This window comes from Marmota flaviventris, chromosome 10, assembly GCF_047511675.1.
Source record: "Marmota flaviventris isolate mMarFla1 chromosome 10, mMarFla1.hap1, whole genome shotgun sequence".
Lineage (NCBI taxonomy): Eukaryota > Metazoa > Chordata > Mammalia > Rodentia > Sciuridae > Marmota > Marmota flaviventris.
In genome coordinates this window covers 85553736-85573326 of record NC_092507.1, presented here as the reverse complement: position 1 = coordinate 85573326, position 19591 = coordinate 85553736, and the positions used below count along the sequence as shown (strand labels likewise).

Here is a 19591-nt window from a genome sequence, read left to right as displayed (position 1 = left end):
GAGCAGGAGAGGAAATAAACCCACCAAAGAAACCAGGGTTATGACCTACTCTTTTAGTCATATCTCCTACTCCATGCCCTTTTTTTGTTCCTTGGACAAGAGAAGATCTCTCTTGGAGATCTTTCTGTCCATACCCTGTTTACACTTTTGGGACTCAAGCTGTTTTTGAGTAGGGGCCAAGTCTAGGCTGGTATGTGATTGGGGTGGGGGCAGGATTGGATTGTGGTTTATTTGCTACTTTCTACCTGCTACCATTTTCTTTTCAGAGTTCTTAGACAGCTGATTTATGCATTCTGACTAGGGTTTTTGAGCAAATTCAATATAGACCAAGGGATAGTGAGATTACTGCATCTGAATCAGAAACCATTAAAATGTTATGGGTATTTAAAATTGTGTTACATTCATTTACCAAATTTAAAAAATTCCTTATAGTTATAGATGGACAGTGTGCCTTTATTTTATTTTATTTTTTATGTGGTGCTAAGGATTGAACCCAGTGCCTCATACATGCTAGGCAAGCGCTCTGCCACTAAGCTATAGCCCCAGTTCTCATTTACCAAATTTTGATTAATTAATGATATAGCTTACAGAAGTATAAAATAATGGAATAGGATTATAACATCCCAGGATTTGAAATTACCTTGTAAGTCATTTAGGCTGTTTACCTTTCACAAAAATCCTTTCACCTCAAATAATAAATAGTTAATGATACTTAAGATTAAGTATTTATATACCAGTGTATTAAACTGCTTGTCTACATTAAGTTATTTATTTGCACATAATCCTATTGGAACAATATAATTCTTTGATCTCCTTTGAACTGATGCAGAAATAAAATTCTAGAAAGCCTTTCCTCTAAAAATAAGGTCTTTGAACTAGTCACATTGCCATTACTTTGGGAGCCTATAAGGAATGTAGAATCTTGGGTTTCGATCCACACTTTGCATTTGAACAAGATCTCCCAGGTGATTTTACTTGAAGGTTAATTTTTTTCAAATCACTGGTTATAAATAACTTTATCATCATGGTCATGCAAGTAAGTTTAGGCAGTGTGGTCAGACCATCAGGGTACAGAGCTATGGATCCTCAAATTGTGAACCATCAGGGACATGGCTTGTATTTTTTAAACTTCACAGTTTAAAAACAGTTTTGTAGCAAATGAGCACACCTAGATATTAGATTCAAACTTCTCTTTTAGTTTACAATCTTTATCTTTCATAATATTGGGCAATATACCATGTGTACAGTGGTATGCAGAGCTGTTTCACTTGTGTGCCCGTTTTTATTGGTTCATTCATTGAAGTCAATGTACATTTATTTATAATGCATTCTGTATATCACAAGTCTTTTCTGCCTTTTGTGTCTGTGATGATAGGTAACAGTTAATCTGTTCCAGATGCAGCACTTGCAGGCTGCCTCCCTTGCAAACAGTTTAGTCTTTCACTGTGATAGCGCCAAACTTTATGATCCAGGCCAAGAGTACAGTGAATTTGTGAAGGCTACAAAGTCAACTGAAGAAGAAAAAGTTGATGGGTAAGAATTAATATCTAGATGAATTTCTAGAAATAAAACATTTACTAAGTTCCTATGTGGTATAAAGAGGTATATTTTCTAATATTGATAGAATTAACTTTAAAAATTTCTGGAAAATTTTATTTGTATTATTTTGTGGTTTCTTAGTAAGTCTCACTTGAGAGTAAAGCTTTCCATTTTGATACTGACCTCACTCTGTGAGACTTAAAAATCCTTTGGGAATGGCAAATGACAATCATATCATACACATTTTGAATGTCCACAAAATTTAACCTATATTTTCCACTGAGATGATACTACAAAAGTTTAATCATAACATGCATTACTGACTGTTGCTATTTCTATCAATGTTTCAACTGTGAAAATAAATTTTTATCCATATCTCCTTAAAAAAGCTGAACCATGTAACAGTTTGTTCATTGTATTTAGTTAATTATTCTACATATATTAAATCAACAAATTTTTCTGACTATAGTACAAAGTAGATTTATTGTTAGTGCTGAGCTTTATTTGCTTTTTCTTAGGAATGTAAATAAACCATTAACAAATAGTTCCCAGATGTCCAGATGTGGCCCTTCTCACTCTAAAGGATGTTGTGTGCCTTCCTGACAGTTGTAATAAAATTGAAGAGGACAGATTGAGTTTCAATCCAGACTTTGTATTTGAACAAGATCTCCCAGGTGATTCACTTGAAGGTTAATTTTTTTTTTTTTTCAAATCACTGGTTATAATCACTCCAACAATGGAGATCTAACAGGTGTTTGTCTTTCTTTCTTTCTTTCTTTCTTTCTTTCTTTCTTTCTTTCTTTCTTTCTTTCTTTCTTTCTTTCTCTTTCTTTTTTTAAAAATATTTATTGTTCATTTGTAGTTAGACACAATAGCTTTATTTTATTTATTTTTTATGTGGTGCTGAGGATCAAACCCAGTTTCTCATGCGTGCTAGGAGAGTGCTCTAACACTGAGCTACAACCCTATCCCCTAACAGGTGTTTTTCACTCTGAAGAGAATACAGGTTTATAAAAGAGCAAATTGTTCATTGGTCATTAAATGAACTGGAGCTCTAGAACCAGAAAATCAGGCTTTATAATGGTAACTCCGTGAGACCTAGTCATGATTGTAACCACCATGCATGCCTTAAAGTCCATAATTGGTCATTGTTAAACAAATCTGAATTGTCTCATTTTATGTAATGTCACTATTTTACCTTATGAAATCTACCTCTTAGCTAAGTTTTGACTTTAAATATTTTTTTCTTAAAGGTGGTTCATTTTTAAAAATATTTTTTAGTTGTTGATAGATCTTTATTTTATTTATTTATACGCGGTGCTGAGAATTGAACCCAGTGCCTCACACATGCCAGGCAAGTGAACTACCACTGAGCCCCAACCCCAGCCCAAAGATGGTTCTTTTTAGTATATATGACAGCAGAATGCATTTTGATTCATTGTACACAATTGCAGCACAACTTTTCATTTCTCTGGTTGTATACTATGTAGTGTTGCACCATATGTGCAGTCATACATGTAACTAGGGTAATGATGTCCATCTCATTCCATCATTTTTCCTGTCCCCATGCCCCTTCCCCATCACCCTCCCCTTGGCCCAATGAAAGTTCCTCCATTTTTCCCATCTGTACCCCACCCCTGTCCATCTCCATGGATCAGCATCCACTTATCAGAGAGAATATTTCGCCTTTGGATTTTTGGAATTGGCTTACTTTGCTTAGCATGATATTTTCCATCTTCATCCATTTATACCTGCAAATGCCATAATTTTATTCTCTTTTAATGCCGAGTAATATTCCATTGTGTACGTATACCACAGTTTCTTTATCCATTCATCTGTTGAAGGGCATCTGTGGTGCAGGGGATATAGGTCAGTTGGTAGAGTGGTTGCCTCACATGCATAAGATCTTCTTTCATAAGATCATGAACATTTGGGATGTTTAGTGACTTAGAGTACTTGAGGGAGCAGTGAATCTGGATCCTTGGATTCAGAATCTATAAGTCCACGTAAATAAATATTTCAGTCTAGCAGTAAAATTCAATGAAATTATTAAAATAATCATTTGGGGAATATTTATAACTAACTTATTTTTATAATGAAGTGTCTCAAATATAGATGAGAATATATATATATATATATATATATATATATATATATATATATATATATATATATATACAGATTAAAGAAAGAGAATGAAACAGACCCTCAATAAAAATATTAGGACATTAGAAGCACCCTGAGTACTCCTTCTTGATTACACTGCCTTAGCTCCCACCAGCATAAACCATTATCCTGACTATTTTAAAATCATTCTGTAGATATTTCAAATGTTTTTAATACCTATATGTAGTAGAGTTTTGACCTCTTCTGGATGTTGTTCAAATTCAATCATACTATTTTGTGACTTAATTCATGCATGTTATGTTAATGTGAATAGTTGGCCTTATTTTTACTACTGTATTCTAGTCCGTGAACTTGAATATCATGATTGATCTTTTGAATTGTTTTGCAGTAATTACTATAATAAACAATTCCATTATGCCAATCCTTGAGCCTATGATTGATTATTGCTATTTTTTTTACAAATGTGCTTTAAGGTACTATGATATAAATAGTCTCAAAATCCTCATAGAGCAAATATTTTGAACTCCCTCTTAGTAATATCAAAGAGGATAATTCACCATGGGCTTTATAGCTAGCAGGAGAAGTAGCATTTAAAGCCAGGAGATTCTTGCTTCCACATTCTTCCACCAAAGACTGCTATAGTCCTTTCTGGCTATCTGCCTTCCTCCTAGACTCATGATGGGGATGTTTTAGGGTTTGACCTCATCAAATTCTAAAGCCATTTTTAAAGTATTTTACATATTGCACAGTTTTATACATTCGGATTAATGTCTTGTATTTAAAGTTAGAATTTTTGCCATGAAGCACTGAGGTTTGTAGATTGATTAACAGGTGCTACTTTCTCATTTCCCATTACCTCTATTCAAGGGACATTCTCGAGCCTAAATATTTAACTGAATATTATAGGTAGTGCCAGAAATTAAGACCTAATCTAGAGCAACCCTTAACCCATTTGGAATCTTGTAGATGTCATGTGATGAAGGCAAAAATTTGGAATTTCTATCTCATGATAAATGGGTGAGACTGAGAGATGCCTTACTTGAGAAAAGAAACTTAAGGACATGGAATGAAATGGAATGAAATGAATTAGAGTTCTTGTTTGCCCCTGTGAGAAAAAAAATATGTCCAAAGACTGGGATTCATACAGAGGCAGATTTTTGTTCAATAATATAAGGGAACTGTTTTATAATTAGAGTAGTTCTAAAATGGAACATGTGAACTTGTGATTTTTTAGTCATTGGGAACACATTCAAAGTAAAAACTAGACACCCACCTGTGAGCATATTGAACAGAAAAATCCTTTTGAGAAGAGGGTATTGCTTAAAATCATTTATGAAAAGTGTTACTAACTGAAGCTAAGGTTGTTTAAAGACCTTGAGTTAAAGTGAATTCTTTACTCAGTTGTAGACCTGTTTATAATTTCAGCAGAGTAAATCTCTGCTAGTCAGTCTACTTCCAAACATGCTTTGATATATACATAGTAGTGTCCTGTGACATAGTTTGAACTTGTGATTTCAGCTCTTGGCTAGAGATCCCTGGGTTCTCCCTGTTTCCTATCTCCTGATTTACTAATAACATAATTTAATTTTACTATTGGGTTCAGATAATTTTTGTATATTTTAGAAGGCCTTAGATTGTATTGTGTACATTTATTAATAATTTAATAAACATTTAATGACAACTTTACTATTTTGCTAGCCACTCTGTCAGATATTAGATATAGAACATGAATATAAGATACTACCTTTTTTATACTTTTATTTTATTTATTTATTTTTATGTGGTGCTGAGGATCAAACCCAGAGCCTTGGACATGCTAGGCAAGTGCTCTACCACTGAGCCACAATTCCAGCCCCTAGATACTACCTATCTTTGTGAAGCTTACAACCTCTAATACTTTCTATCAGAAGTTGGCAGTAAGTTCTCATAGGAATATATGATCCTAAGTTTTAAATTTATTTGGAAAAGTCAGATAAATTTAGTTAAATTCCTTTTGTTCCCAAGAAGGAATGAGCATCGTTATTCCCTGTTATCTAGAGTATAAGAATGGAAGCAAATTTTTGGATTGAAGCTAATAAAATAGTGTGACTTGCATAATTCCAAAAATATTGTAATTTCCCATTTCTGTTCTAAAATGAATAGCCAGGCAATGGTATCAACAATTTTCTTTTAGGAGACTTTCATCAAAAACTTCCACAAACTCCATTCAGTGGAACCATGCCTTCTGCAGATGATTTAGATGAAAGAGAGCCACCTTCCCCTTTAGAAGCTGGTATTATATTGTATTCACCTGAATGAAAACCCATTAAACTAGTTGAAGTAGTAGCATCTCATAAGATCTGAAAGATAGTATAAATTTAAAGAACCATTACTTTGCTGTGTAATAAACAAAAGCATCACACAGTAACTTAAATATATCCCAGTAATTATGTTCAAATATTAGTTGATAATGTACTAATCAGTTATCTGAAATACAAATAGAAGAATAAGTGGCAGGGTTAGGAATAACAGCTTAGTGGTAGAGTACTTGCTTAGCATGCACAAGGTCATAGGTTCAATTCCCAGCACCACCCACACACACACACACACACACACACACACACACACACACACACACACACAAATAGCAACAAAATTAGTAGATCTGAGATGTATTGGCATGGTATTAAAATAGCAGGCTAGGTCTGGTCTTCTTTATAAACCCAGTACAATGACTTACTGTTAAAAGGAAGCATGCCTGAGAAAGTCTGAGAAATCTCCTTTGAAAGAAAGAGTATAAGAAACCAAGCAGGAAGAGCAGATTCAGTGTACTTCTTGAGAATAAGGAATGTTTTGGGTGTCGAAATATATAAAAGTAAAGTCAGTTACCTTAGTGACTCAAATTAGACTCTCATAAATTAATTTTGTACATTTGATACCTGTAATACCAATATAATATTAAAATATAATAAGCTAGATTGCCTGTAATTTTATAATGAATTAAGAGGAGCTTTATCCTTAATGTAAATAATTCTAACATACTCGCCTCATGTAATTGTATTTCTTTGAAACATTTATAGCATTCATATGCCACCTATGAACATACTTACCAACTGTGTAAAGGGCATGTTAATATTATTAAGTATAAATATGCTGATTCTTGTTTTTCCTAGTACTGGGGACTGAACCCAGAATACTCTATCAAATGAGCTGCCATCCTCAGCCTTTTTCATTTTTCATTTCAAGACAGTGTCTCACTGAGTTGCTGAGGTGGGCGTCAAAATTGTGATTCTCCTGCCTTAGCCCCCTGAGTTACTAGGATCACAGGCATACACCATTGTTCCTGGCTTAAATGTGCTGATTCTAAAAACATTATGCCATAGTATCTTAAAAATTTTATTGGTTTGATGGTGATTTTTACTCATGAATAAAATGTTAAGTAAAAGTTTGTGTTTTATAAAAGAGATCTATAAAGGAGATTTTTTTTCATGTTAAAAACTCAAAATAACAGCTTTCCATAATATATGAATAATCTCAAAGTCTAAAAATTATTCCAAGTACAATATCATGTAGTATATTTTTTTTTGTCATTTTACCCTTCTTATATTTCTGTTATAAGAACCCAGTTCCCTTGGAGCATTTAAGAAACCATTGATGTCAAAGGCAGCTGTTACTCACAAGTTCCGAAAATTGAAATCCCCCTCAAAATGCAGATATTGTGAAGGCATTGTAGTGTTCCAAGGTGTTAAATGTAAGGAGGTAAGACCTTTTTGGAATCACATTGGCCTCCTTATTTTTTTGCTATATACTTTTTTTGTTATGGTTTTACTTATTAGGAGATGTGTATGTATTCACACACATGTATTAAATATATATATAAATTGGTTGTTTATACTCCTGGGAATTAAACTCAGGGTCTTGTGCATGCCAGGCAAGCAATCTACCCCTGAGCGATATTCCCACCCCTTTTTAAATTGTGTTTTGAAATGAGGGTCTTTCTATGTTGAGCTGGCCTTCAACTTGTGATCTTCCTGTTTCAACCCCTCAAGTAGCTGGAATCATAGGCATATGCCATCACACCTGGCTCTGCCAGTACATTTTTAATAAAGTCCCACAGTTTATCTTCTATAGTTTTCTACTTTGTTTTACTGTTAAATGTATTTCATAAACCACAAGTAATACTTTTTAACTCATTTTTGTTGTTATTAGTCTGGCTGTAGTTTGCTTAGTTTTGAATAGTTTTAGGGTGAGTTAATCAGTTTTAAAATATCATTTTCTTGTAGTGTCTCCTTGTTTGTCATCATAAATATATGGAAAACTTAGTTATCTTTTGCGGTCACCGGAAACTTCTGGGGAAAACACACTTATTTGGAGCAGAATTCACACGAGTTACAAAAAAGGAGCCAGATGGCATTCCTTTTATACTCAAAATATGTGCTTCAGAGATTGAAAAGAGAGCCTTGTGTTTACAGGTATGTTGTTAAAACATAATGCCTGTGTGATTTGTTTTAATGAAAAAGAGACTTTAAGAAAATCAATACTCTCAGTTTTTAATAACTGAATTTATTCACATTTATTTGGGAAATGTTAATTTATTTGACTTAAACTTTTTTTTTCCTAAAATACTAATACAAATTGAAGGAGATACATCAAATATGTTTAGATGTCTAAATTTAGCCCTTTGTACTTAAATAGAATTTTGCATCATTTTTTTTTTCTATTCAAGGGAATTTATTGTGTCAGTGGAAACAAAGCAAAAACTGCAAAACTGTGTCAAGCTTTGGAGAATGGAATGCATTTGGTAGACATGTCAGAATTTAATTCACATGACATCTGTGAAGCCTTAAAATTATACCTTCGAAAGGTAAAGTTTTTATTGTAAACTACATCAAATAAAAAGAGCAAAAATATATTTTATATTTCATATATTTTCATTGGCACAGATTATGTTGATGTCTTTCTATTTTTTTGATTAGAGCATTATATTTATACATAGTAGCTAGGTTCATCCTGACAATTTCATACATGCATAGATCTGACTCACTCTACTTTGGTCCTCTTTTTTCCTCCCTTTATCTCCCCACTCCACTCCACTGATACTCCCATATTGATGTTTTTCTCATTATTAATGTACAGATCATAAGATGTATATAAAATATACGTACAATTTAAAGAACAACAATAATAAAACCAAATTCAACTTAAGAAAATAAAATATTACTATTCCTTGTACAAGACTTCCATGTACCTCTTCCATGTTGCAGCCTCCCAACTCCATCTTGGAGGTCCCTCCTAACCATGTTAAAGGGATAAACATACAGGAATAAATAACACTCATTAAGTTTTTGTTATCTTTTTTAGAACACTGACTAAAAGCATAAATGTATCTGTATAAGTAAAGGCCAGTGTTCACACTGTTAGGAATATTCAATAAGTAGGACAGTATCTAGATCATAGTCTAGCTTTGCCTTCAGTGATGTTTCAAAATAGCTATTTTGAGAGGTTAGTAGGCAAGGCCATGAAGTTCATAATATTTGGGGCATCAGGCATAACTCTTCCTATAAGGTGGATACTAGAAGTCTAGGAGAAATATGGTCAGGGAGTGGGCTGTCCTATATTGTCATTTTCTATGTTCACTGTTATACCTGCAGTTTGTGGGAATAGGTAAACACACACACACACACACACACACACACACACATCTGTGGAGTGAAGTGATGTTGCTGGCTTTAGGCAGTGGCTTACACAGGAGTTACAGGAACTTAATTGGCATTTTGTCATGAGCCAAGTACAAAATGATTTGGGTCAGATCCAGCTAGCATCTATCCCTGGGTGAAAATGAAGAGATAATGATAGATTCATGCTGATAAGTCCTTGATCTGTCCTTCTCTGTTGTTCTTTTGCTCCCTTGAAGATCCTTTTTAATTTGGTTATTAGCTGTCATCCTGAGATCATTCTCCTGTCCTCTCTTTCATGATGGAACACCTCTCCTGTTTTCCTTGTTTGGGGGGTATTCTGTTTTGGTTATGTTTGTCCTTTAAGTAGGATTAAATATTTGAAACCTGTTCTCTGTAAATGTTTTCCTACTGTCTTGACAGAAATGGACTAGTGTAGATAGTGTGGGACTTTTTAGTATTGTAGGCTGGAAATTCTTTTTCCTCTGAATTTTGAAGGCAAGGTTTTTTTGTTGTTGTTGTTGTTCTGTTCACACAGTGAATCCATCTTATTTCATTCCTAACTCTGTGCCTATTGTTTTGTCCCTCTATAGCTAATAGAATCTCTCCCATGCCACATTATTCTAAGATTTTACAGTGGTGAATAATGATGTAGATATATTTCCATCCACTATTCTGGACACTCCATGAGCTCTGATAGTTGTCAGTGCTTTAGTTCTTTGAACTTTTCTTGATTTTTATTGCCCATTTCCCCCTCTTTCTTTGTGCTCTCTAGTTGAAGCTCTTGTTTGCATACTCAATAACCCATACTGGTTCTCTAGTTCCCTTACCTTTCTTCTATTCTTCTTCTTTCTTTCTTCAATAACTTTCTAAGACATTTCCTCAGCTTTATCTTCTTGACTAATATAAATTACTTCATTCCTGAGATCATATTTTAATTTTCAAGAATTATGATTTTCTATTCCTTTGATAACATTTTTTTAAAATGACTATATCATGTTATTTTCCTGTGGATAGTCATAGTTTTTTTGTAAGGGTTCTTTTCTCTATTTAGCCTCTAAACCCTCTGTATAAATACAATGTGACCCTCATATATAACATTAAATTTTCTATAGCCATATAAAATTTTAAAAATAGGTAAAGTTAATTTTAATATATTATTTAACATTTTGAATATTATTTTAAAATTATGAGATATTTATTTATTGATTTATATTTGAGCTCTTAGTATTTGAAATCTAGTATCTATTTTTTTCATTTAGAGCACATCTTAATTTTGATCAGTTGTACTTCCAGTACTTTTTCACCATATATGACTAGTGGTCAGCATATTGACAGCATAGTTTTAGACCTTCAATTTGTTTTTTTATACCCATTTTGATTTTTGTCTTTAATTATGTCTAGTTATGTTAGATTTTGGACTTGAAATCTCTTTGGAAGCTCTTGAACACATCAAGGCTTTTTAAAAACTTGGAACTTGGGGAGGGGGGAGGGGGGAGGATGGGAAAGGCAGCGGAGCACAACAGACACTAGTTTGGCAATATGTAAATCAATGGATGTGTAACTGATGTGATTCTGCAATCTGTGTATGGGGTGAAAGTGGGAGTTCATAACCCACTTGAATCAAAGTGTGGAATATGATATGTCAAGAAATTTGTAATGTTTTGAACAACCAACAATAAAAAATTTTAAAAAAAATAAATGTTGAATTGGCCACCATCATAAAAAAAAAAAAAAAAAAAAACTTGGAACTTTATTATAAAGTGATCTAGATGGACCGTTTGATATATGCCTGATTACATGTCTCTAGTTCCCTGCTCTTGGACTGGTTTGATCCCCCCTGGAAAAGGGTTTTCCTTGCCTAGATGTATGGTACCAATACTGTGGGAGCCAGGGTGGGAACGATGATTGCAGGATCTGTGCATTCAGTGTGCATACAGCCAACAAATCCCCATTTTCAGACAGTCACCTCTCTGTTCCTTAGGTTTGGCATTGCCCCCATTCAGAGAGCCTCTGTATCATGTTGCCCAGAGAAAACATTTCCAGATTTTTAGGAAGGAGATTGCTCGAGAACATGGAGTAGAGACAGGATTCTATAGAGAGCTAAGCTGTCTCAGCTGGCCCACCTGCACCCTACCCCAAGGTCAGAGGACCTGATACTTATTGTCCAAGTCCCTTTAGGATTCTGAAAATCATGTTGAATGATAAGGGGTCAGCTTTCTTGGAACTGTTGCATCAGGACTTGTTAATCTGCTCTTCTATTTGTGAATTTTTGCTTATGTTTTCTCTATTTTCCTAGTCCTCATTGGCCTACTGTATTTTAGTGGGGTTACAGGAGAGAAAGAAATTAAGTATTAATTGCTGGATCTACAATGTTATTTCAGGAAAGTATTGATAACTCTTTAATCACATTTTACAGATACCTCAACTGAGAAATGGAGGTTGATACCTTTGAATGACTATAAGTCTCATAATGTGTCATCCTTTATTTCTTTTATTAGCCAGTAAGGGAGAGGAGATGAATTGGGTCCAATATGATAAACTTGCATTCTGTTTTAGGAATTTTGTATGTCCAAGACTTTTATGTGGGAAACTGCTCAATTCTTTCAATAGTGTTAGAGAGTAGCCTTCATTATTACCTAAAGCTCCAAGAGGTTAAGTGACTTGCTTCAAACCCCAGAGTGGTGAGGATACAAACTGATCACAGGGCAACACCCAAACCTTCTACAGATAATATAGGACATCAAGTAGCCATAGGTACACTGAAATGATAAAAAAAAAATCATTTGAGTAACTCTCACTAATTGTTGATTTTTAACAAAAAAAGAGATATTTTTAATGTAATGTAATGTAATTTTTAATGTAATTTTATTTCTTTAGCTCCCAGAACCATTGATTTTATTCCCATGGTACAAGGAATTTATGGACCTTGCACAAGAGATCCAACATATTAATGAAGAGCAAGATACCAAAAATGATAACCCTAAGGACAAAACATACCCAAATATGTGTGTAAAAATAAACCGAATTCTTCTAAAAAAGCAAGGTCCTTCTAAGACAATTGCCAACATCAAATTTTAACAGTCTTCATTACCTTATCATACATCTTAAACGGTATGAATTTTTATACCGTCTTAACCATTTTAAATTGTACAGTGCAATAGTATTAAGTACATTTATACTGTTGTGATATTGTTTTCAAAATGATTGTTTCATTTTTTATGATATTTTTATTCTGTGTTGGGAAACGGAGACATTGAATATATGTTCATGCAGCCAACACTGTTCCCTCAGATGCCCCCTTTATGCCAGGCTCTGGCTGGGCAAACCAGCATGGAAACACAGGGTTTCTCTTTGTGGGCTCATCATCTTGGGGGACAGATCTGTATATAACCACAGTACAGCGTCATCCTTTTTCTAGTAGCTGTGCACAGCATGAAGGCATGCAGAGGAAGTTTGGGATTAGGGGTAAAACAGAGGAGGCAAGCCCTTGAGTCAGATTTTAAGAACTGAGTGGGATTTGGTAGAGAATGTGCAGAAGAGCATACTAGGCAGAGGGTAACAGACATGGAGACACAAGAAAATATTTTACATTTGGAAAATATAATTTCATTAGGCTATAATATAGCAAGAAGTAGCAGGAACTGAGCTACCTACAGGCCTGATAGAAAATCTATGTACCTGGCAGATGAGTTGACCATATTATTTCTGTACCCACTAAAGACTTGGAATCAGGAATTTCACATGCTCAGATTTGCCTGATAGATCTTTCTGATAGCAATATGAAAAATGCATTGGAGGGGAGGCCTTCTGTAATTCATATCTCCTTTTTTAAAAATTTATTTTAAATTTTTTTATTAGTTCTAATCAGATATACATGACAGTAGAAAGCTTTTTGATCCATTATACACAAATGGAGCACAACTTTTCATTTCTCTGGTTGTACATGATATAGAATTGCGCCAAATATGCAGTCATACATGCATCTAGGATAGTGATGTTCGTCTCATTCCACCATCTTTCCTGCCCTCATGCCCTCTTCCCTTACCTCCTTCCCCTTGACCCAGTAAAAAATTTCCCTTTCTTCCTACAACAGCATCTCCATTATGGATCAGCATCCACTTATCAGAGAGAACATTTGGCCTTTGGTGTTTTGGGATTGGCTTACTTTACTTAGCATGATATTCTCCAACTTCATCCACTTACCTGCAAATGCCATAATTTAATTATCTTTTAATGCTGAGTAACATTCCATTGTGTATATATACACCACATTTTATTTATCAATTCATATATTGAAGGGCATTGAATTATTCCATGAAATAGAAAAGGAGGGAACCCCTCCAAATTCATTTTATGAAGCTAGTATCATTCTGATACCAAAACCAGGCAGAGATACATCAAGGAAACAAAATTTCAGACCAATATCTCTAATGAACATAGATGCAAAAAATTTTCAATAAAATTCTGGCAATCCCATACAAAAACATATTTAAAAAATAGCGCACCATGATCAAGTGGGGTTCATTCCAGGGATGCAAGATTGATTCAACATACAGAAATCAATAAATTAATTAATCACACTAATAGAATTAAAGAAAATAATCATATGATTATATCAATTGATGCAGAGAAAGCATTTGACAAAATATAGCACCCTTTTATGTTCAAAACCCTAGAAAAACTAGGGATAGTAGGAATATACCTCAACATTGTAAAAGCTATCTATGCTAAACCCAAGGCTAACATTATTCTAAATGGAGAAAAATTGGAAGCATTTCCTCTAGAAATTGGAACAAGACAGGGATGCCCTCTTTCACCACTTCTATTCAACATAGTCCTTGAGACTCTAGCCAGAGAAATTAGACAGATGAAAGAAATTAAAGGGATATGAATAGGGAAAGAAGAACTCAAGCTATCATTATTTGCTGACGACATGATATTCTATCCTTAGGGGATCCAAAAAACTCCACTAGAAAACTAGAATTAATAAATCAATTTGGCAAAGTAGCAGGATATAAAATCAATACCCATAAATCCAATGCATTCCTATACATCAGTGATGAATCCTCTGAAAGAGAAATTAGGAAAACTACCCCATTCATGATAGCGTCAGATCTCCTTGAATAGTCATAGAACTAAAAAGCAGCCAGTGCTTGAAGTAAAACCAGAACATCGATAGTGGCAGTAGAACAGAGAGATGTTCAGGGGAGAGAATCATCTAGGCTAGAAATCTAGCTATCAGGGGCTGGGAGTGTGACTAGTGGTAGAACACTTGCCTAGCACACGTGAGACACTAGGTTTAATACTCAGCACTGCATAAAAAAATAAATAAAATAAAAGTAACTAACTGAAAATATTTTTGTAAAAAGAAAACTAACTGTGGGCTGTGAGAGAAATTGACAGTGATGTTTCAGTTTCCAGAAACTGGGAGTATATACAAAGATGGAGCAATTTTTTTAAGGGGTATTTTTTTTCCTTCTGCTGGTATGAGTTCAGTAGTTCCTTCTATTTACATGAATTTTATCCTAATCTGAAACTCAGTTTGGTGTGTGGTATTATGATCAAACAAATGATTCTTTCCCTAGACCCACCAAATTTGACCCTTGACAAATGTTTTGTAGACTTCTATAGCCCGTGTTTTCTTAACTCTTCTCAATCCATAGTAAACTACCATTAAGGACCTCTAATGGGCAAATCTCATATACTTTATGTGTTCTTCTTTTCAGGGTAGTAGACCATTCTGAAGAAAACCTGATGAATTCAAAAAACTTGGGGGTGGTATTTGGACCATGTCTCATGAGGCCAAGACCTGCAACGGCTCCTGTTACTATCTCTTCCTCCCTTGCTGCATATGCCAATCAGGCCCTGTTGGTAGAGTTCCTCATTACCAACTCATAGATGATCTTCGATGAGTTCCTAGAGTCACAAAATGTTACATGTAGTACAGGTGTTATTTCACCTCTGGTGGATAAAAGCTGTCCTTCCAAACCCGTGATATCACCAGAACATTCCACAAAGTCACAATATTTTTCTTCAAAGGAAGTGAGTTTTGATTATTATAGAATTACATCAGAACTTTGTGATGTTTATGTTAATAACTTAGCAGTCTTTGAACTGTTTATTTTGAGGTGTATTTTGCTTTTTCAGTTTAAATTTTTTTTGCATTAATAGGATATCCACACTGCAGATAGTGAAAGTGAAAATTTTGAATCAGCTACATCATTTGAGGAATCAGAATGGAAGCAAAATGCATTGGAAATATGTGATGCATATCTCATTGGTGAGTGGTCATGTACTATATATGTTTACATATTTTCAAACTTTGCAAATAAGTCTCGATTAAAAACAAGGTGAATGAAGTTAAGGAAGTTCAAACTTCAAGGTTTTACAAGTTAACTTTGATAGCCATTGAGAAAGTTTAATGAATGTCATTTAAATTAATATCATTTTTTGTTTCTTTCTTGTAAGGAGATATCTTGGAATTCATAAATGTTTTTTTGTTCTCCTTCTGAGATTTGTTTTTAGTTTTACTTCTTTTTTTCTTTTTTTTAAACTTTTTATTGTTGGTTGTTCAAAACATTACATAGTTCTTGATATATCATATTTCACACTTTGATTCAAGTGGGTTATGAGCTCCCATTTTTACCCCATATACAGATTGCAGAATCACATCAGTTACACATCCATTGATTTACATATTGCCATACTAGTGTCTGTTGTGTTCTGCTGCCTTTCCTATTCTCTACTATCCCCCCTCCCCTCCCTTTCCCTCCCCTCTTCTCTCTCTGCCCCCTCTACTGTCATTCATTTGTCCCCCTTGTATTATTTTTCCCTTTCCCCTCACTTCCTCTTGTATGTACTTTTGTATAACCCTGAGGGTCTCCTTCCATTTCCATGCAATTTCCCTTCTCTCTCCCTTTCCCTCCCACCTCTCATCCCTGTTTAATGTTAATCTTCTTCTCATGCTCTTCGACCCTACTCTGTTCTTAGTTACTCTCCTTATATCAAAGAAGACATTTGGCATTTGTTTTTTAGGGATTGGCTAGCTTCACTTAGCATAATCTGCTCTAATGCCATCCATTTCCCTGTAAATTCTATGATTTTGTCATTTTTTAATGCAGAGTAATACTCCATTGTGTATAAATGCCACATTTTTTTTTATCCATTCGTCTATTGAAGGGCATCTAGGTTGGTTCCACAGTCTTGCTATTGTGAATTGTGCTGCTATGAACATCGATGTAGCAGTGTCCCTGTAGCATGCTCTTAGTTTTACTTCTTGTCATCAATTAAAGTCAAGGCAGAAATAAAGTGGACTCCTGAAACTCAAAAAAATAGACTCCTAAAATTTTTTGATGTCCCTTTACCTGTGGCCTATCTTTAGCACATTAAGCACACATGTCTTCCATTTTCTTGGCCGCAGTCCTTTTGTTCATTGTTTTTTTGTTAATTTTATTTCAGTGAATGGTTTCTGTTAAGGTGATCAAAAAGCTTCCATTTGTTATTCCTTTACTGGAGCTAAATTCCATTTTTTTCAAAATATAGCAATATATGTTAAATTTGATGTCAAAATTAATTAAATATCAATGAATGTAGCCTGACAAAGTCTGAAAACAAAGGGAGTCAATTATTTATCTGCTAAGAAAAGCACTGGACTCACTGATTCCATTTACCTGATTTGATCTTTTTAGCACTTCTGTGCTATGAACCTTGGCCTCATTTAAGCCATAGCGAACAGTCTGAGGAAGGTAAATAATGCCAAGGGTCATGTCCCTAAATTATTGTTGATTCAGGATTTGAACCTCATCCTGTCTCATTCCTAAATGTAACCTTATTTCACTGTCCAAGGAAATTGGAATCCCAACTAGGTATAGTAATAACAATACATAGTGTTTAAATATTGTCAAGTTTTCCTTACATACCAGGTAATTCTAAGCCTGTTCCTTAGTAGATCATTAAGACCACATGCCAACATATCTCCACATAGGAGTCAGTCTTGACAGAGGAAGGCAGGTAGGGCTAGTGCAATGGACTTGCACAGGGCAGAACTGGAGCAGGAGCTGAGCCAGCACCCAGGCAGCTGGCTGCAGAGCCTGCACTCTTCATGGTTCTAGAAGTTCTGCAGGACTGTAAATATGTTCTGGTGTTTACCATCCAACCACAATGGCTCAGCTCCCTTCTATCAATTGGAGAAGGGCCCAGGAGAGCAAATCACAGGAGCAGTGCCTGGGAACCAGGGAAGAGAGGCCAGCAGCCTCAGGTGAAGAAGGAGGTCAGATGAGATGATGACCTGCAAGTGATGCTGGTGGGCACCTGTCTGCAAACCACTGCCCAAGGATGTGGGAGAAGGACCAGGTGGCAGGGATGAGGACCATGGGCTATGAACAGGGCCATTGGAAAGCTGTCAGACCACTGGCAAGGCACACAGTTTGTCTGATGTTTCTCAGCAGGGAGAGGAGGATCATGGCCAGAGGGCTGCACCTTTCTGGCAGCAGGAGCTTCTGGGGTACATGCAGCAAAGACAGAGTGTGAAGAGCTAGGGTTCTAGGTGAGAAAACAGGGACCTTGGGACCAGACTAGAGGAGAAAGAGAAGGAAGTAAATCTGGAGTCACCAGAACCAGTAGCAGAAAGGCAATTTTGACAGCTCTTCAACCTTAATTTGACCAATGGATGTTGCCATGTATTAATGGATCAGCTGGGAGAGCATCCAAGTCCTCTCTGGTGTATTGCCCTCAGTATGGACAGAATGTAGCTGGAAAGCAGATGAAATGAGGAGGCAAAGTTCTTGGGATTCAGGACATGGCTTTGATTGGTCTATAGAATAGTGTTACTGTTCTACGGTTACTAGTGTCTGCCTGTTGAAATCAGCACAGTCTTAACCCAGAAAATATTCATTCATAGGTAATATATTAAAACAAGTTACTTCAGGAAGAGTTATTTTTTTTTTTGTTATTGTTTTATTTAACCAACACATGATGTGCTTTGTGGTTATTTATTGTATTGATTTAGATAATTTTTTAAAAAGTCATGCTTTAATTCAAAATGTACCTTTAATGCTGTGTGAATTTGTAATTCCTCTGCATCGATGACTAAGAATATCATGTTGGGAAAAATATATAAGACTGTGTTGTTTTGAGAGAGTGACCATTTATAACTAACCACACTTCGTTACTAACCAAGCTCCATGAAGTTAAAAAAAAATCTTTCTTTTTCAGATAACAAAGAACTTGAATCATTATCCCAAAAGATGGATGATATGTGTAAAACCACTTAGTTTGAAATCTGATGTGGCAACGAACGACATACAGAGGCATACACAAACCACCAAGATTGGACATTCAATTTTGTCTGTAGATAGGTTCCATCTTGCAAGCTCTCCTAGTGAGAGAAACAGCAGAAATGTGGGAAATGTAAATTCAGACAAGTTTTGCAAGAATCTTGCTTTTGAAGGACTTAATAGCAAAGATAGCCCTCCTACTGTTTGTTCCAAATTTTATGGCTTTGATCAGCAGTTTCTACAAAAAACTCAGAGACAACAATGAACAAAAGAACTTAACTGGCACGAGTGCAGTGATTGTGCCTAGTGCACTCCAGGAAAAAATGACAGTGAGCATCAGAGTTAGTGGTGACCATTCCATTGGTGCCACAAAGCCCAACATGCCAGCCAGATCAGCAAGAGAGGCATCAGAAAGACGGTCCTCTCATTCTTACCATCTTGCTCCTGCAAGAGCAGCAAGAACACTGCAGCCCCATCACTGGACAACATTTTACAAACCACGTACTCCGACCAGCAAAGTCAGGGGGACTGAGGAGAGACCAGCTTCACCTTCAGCAGCAGTGCCTCCTAGCACAGCTCTTACTCCCCTGAGTCATGTGGAGAAATCTGTTCCAGAGGCAGACAGCACATCAGCTTATGCTTTGCAGCCAGCTCCTGAGCCTAAAGAGCACTCTGAAGAGCACGGCCGGCCTGACATGAATCCAATGTGCCAGGGACTCAGGCTAAAACAAATGGAAGAGTTACAAGACCTTGAATTTGAAATGCCACAGTTTGTGTAGGTTGTCAAAATTCAGTTTTTCTTTTTCTTGTTTCGTTTTTACGTATTGTGTTTATTTTTTGAAAGAACGTTTTGACAGAACCCCTTTTGTATAGGATTGCCAAAGTATGTATTTTGCCTTTTGGCCTTGTATCCTGTTTGCTAGTCATATAGAATGGTAGTGTTTTAGTCATATAGAATGATAGCGCCTCACTGGGATTATCTTTAAATTCTGT

At 35.4% G+C, this 19591-nt stretch overlaps 1 pseudogene; it reads left to right on the top strand.

Annotated features, from left to right (window-relative positions):
• The window catches only part of LOC139707462 (rho GTPase-activating protein 29-like), a 65532-nt pseudogene extending 46155 nt beyond the window's left edge, over positions 1 to 19377 (top strand).
• The last annotated feature ends 214 nt before the right edge of the window (positions 19378 to 19591 follow it).